The sequence below is a fragment of the Saccopteryx leptura genome, chromosome 9, assembly GCF_036850995.1.
Source record: "Saccopteryx leptura isolate mSacLep1 chromosome 9, mSacLep1_pri_phased_curated, whole genome shotgun sequence".
Taxonomy (NCBI): Eukaryota; Metazoa; Chordata; class Mammalia; order Chiroptera; family Emballonuridae; genus Saccopteryx; species Saccopteryx leptura.
Genome location: NC_089511.1, coordinates 81,468,896 through 81,471,512, shown reverse-complemented (window position 1 = coordinate 81,471,512; position 2,617 = coordinate 81,468,896). Strand labels below are relative to the sequence as shown.

The window sequence follows — 2,617 nt, the reverse complement described above, 5'->3', positions numbered from 1 at the left end:
CCCTGTGTCCACAGGTGACCACGATCCCTGCGCCTAGTGTCAGGGCCCCACATGCATTTCAGGAGCATCCCTTCTTCCCTTCCTCACAACCCTACCCCGTCCCTGTACAATGCTCCTGCTCGGGGTTTCTGAGCACAAGTTTCTATTTAGCGTCACATAAAGTGTCACTGGCTAATAAGTTTGGGGCCCTGGTCTACGGGCGCAAACATGAAGCAGAAGAACACACGCAGGCACCAGGGAAACGCTTCCAGAATGTTCCAGAGCTGGCTGGCTTTAATTTAGAAAGAGCTTTTGGCTATAAACATTCCGGTTTAAGGCACAATGTCAATTACAAGGAGCCCTGTCCCCGCCCGGAGTCAGCTTCGCTCTCCAGCTTTTACGTGAAAGGAGGAACTGGTGGCTTCCGGGCTTTTCATTCTTTTCTACAGCGCAGTGAATTTGGCAGTAACAGAGCTCATGACACATTCTCACCAGATTCAAAGGTTACCCTTAAAGGTCTCCCCTCTTGCTCCCCAGTGTGGAAGCCCCCCCACCGACCTCTCTCACTCGCACTGTGCATGGCAGCAGAGACTTGTGTGCACCTGTCTGGCAATGACGACAGAAAAATACCTCTAAATAAACATTACAATGATATGATTACATGAAGCCGAGTATCTCAGCTACAAGCAAAGGGGAATGACTGTGCTGGTCAGGAAACAAAAAATCCACTTTAGCAGCAAGAGGCTGTGAGGGGCGGGGCTGAAAGGCATCTGAGAAAGTTCCAGACGACCCAGGTCCCTGGGCACAAGCAAGATACAGGATGGGCGGGGGGCAGTGGAGGACCGCGTGGGAGACAGGACTGAGTGGGGGACAGGACGGAGTGGGGGACATTGCTGAGTGGGGGACGGGACTGAGTGGGGGACAGGGCCGAGTGGGGGACAGGGCCGAGTGGGAGACAGGGCCGAGTGGGGGACATGGCCGAGTGGGGGACAGGACGGAGTGGGGGACAGGACGGAGTGGGGGACAGGACGGAGTGGGGACGGGACGGAGTGGGGGACGGGACTGAGTGGGGGACGGGACGGAGTGGGGACAGGACGGAGTGGGGGACGGGACTGAGTGGGGGACGGGGCTGAGTGGGGGACGGGACTGAGTGGGGGACGGGACTGAGTGGGGGATGAGGCTGAGTGGGGGACAGAGCTGAGTGGGGGACGGGGCTGAGTGGGGGACGGGGCTGAGTGGGGGACGGGACTGAGTAGGGGACAGAGCTGAGTGGGGGACGGGGCTGAGTGGGGGACGGGACTGAGTGGGGGACGAGGCTGAGTGGGGGACAGAGCTGAGTGGGGGACGGGGCTGAGTGGGGGACGGGGCTGAGTGGGGGACGGGACTGAGTAGGGGACAGAGCTGAGTGGGGGACGGGGCTGAGTGGGGGACGGGACTGAGTGGGGGACGGGGCTGAGTGGGGGACGGGGCTGAGTGGGGGACGGGACTGAGTGGGGGACGGGACTGAGTAGGGGACAGAGCTGAGTGGGGGACGGGGCTGAGTGGGGGACGGGGCTGAGTGGGGGACGGGACTGAGTGGGGGACGGGACTGAGTAGGGGACAGAGCTGAGTGGGGGACGGGGCTGAGTGGGGGACGGGACTGAGTGGGGGACGGGGCTGAGTGGGGGACGGGACTGAGTGGGGGACGGGACTGAGTAGGGGACAGAGCTGAGTGGGGGACGGGGCTGAGTGGGGGACGGGACTGAGTGGGGGACAGAGCTGAGTGGGGGACGGGGCTGAGTGGGGGACGGGACTGAGTGGGGGACGGGACTGAGTAGGGGACAGAGCTGAGTGGGGGACGGGGCTGAGTGGGGGACGGGGCTGAGTGGGGGACGGGACTGAGTGGGGGACGGGGCTGAGTGGGGGACGGGGCTGAGTGGGGGACGGGACTGAGTGGGGGACGGAGCTGAGTGGGGGACGGGGCTGAGTGGGGGACAGAGCTGAGTGGGGGACGGGGCTGAGTGGGGGACAGAGCTGAGTGGGGGACGGGACTGAGTGGGGGACGGGGCTGAGTGGGGGACAGGGCTGAGTGGGGGACGGGACTGAGTGGGGGACGGGACGGAGTGGGGGACATGGCTGAGTGGGGGACGGGACGGAGTGGGAGACGGGACTGAGTGGGGGACGGGACTGAGTGGGGGACGGGACTGAGTGGGGGACGGGGCTGAGTGGGGGACGGGACTGAGTGGGGGACGGGACTGAGTGGGAGACAGGACTGAGTGGGGGACAGGACGGAGTGGGGGACATGGCTGAGTGGGGGACAGGACGGAGTGGGGGACATGGCTGAGTGGGAGACAGGACTGAGTGGGGGACGGGACTGAGTGGGGGACAGGACTGAGTGGGAGACAGGACTGAGTGGGGGACGGGACCGAGTGGGGGACGGGACCGAGTGGGGGACAGGACCGAGTGGGAGACGGGACTGAGTGGGGGACGGGACCGAGTGGGGGACGGGGCGGAGTGGGGGACGGGGCGGAGTGGGGGACGGGGCCGAGTGGGGGACGGGACCGAGTGGGGGACGGGACCGAGTGGGGGACAGGATGGAGTGGGGGATAGGGCTGAGTGGGGGATGGGACCAAGTGCCAGCACAGGCCAAATGAGGGAT

The 2,617-nt window shown here is 64.6% G+C and overlaps 1 long non-coding RNA gene across 1 annotated transcript; it reads left to right on the top strand.

Annotated features, from left to right (window-relative positions):
* Nucleotides 1-243: 243 nt before the first annotated feature.
* On the top strand, nt 244-2,409 carry LOC136380635 (uncharacterized). Its single transcript, XR_010746976.1, has 3 exons — nt 244-961; nt 1,998-2,064; nt 2,202-2,409. It is a non-coding gene; the product is annotated as an uncharacterized lncRNA (long non-coding RNA).
* The last annotated feature ends 208 nt before the right edge of the window (nt 2,410-2,617 follow it).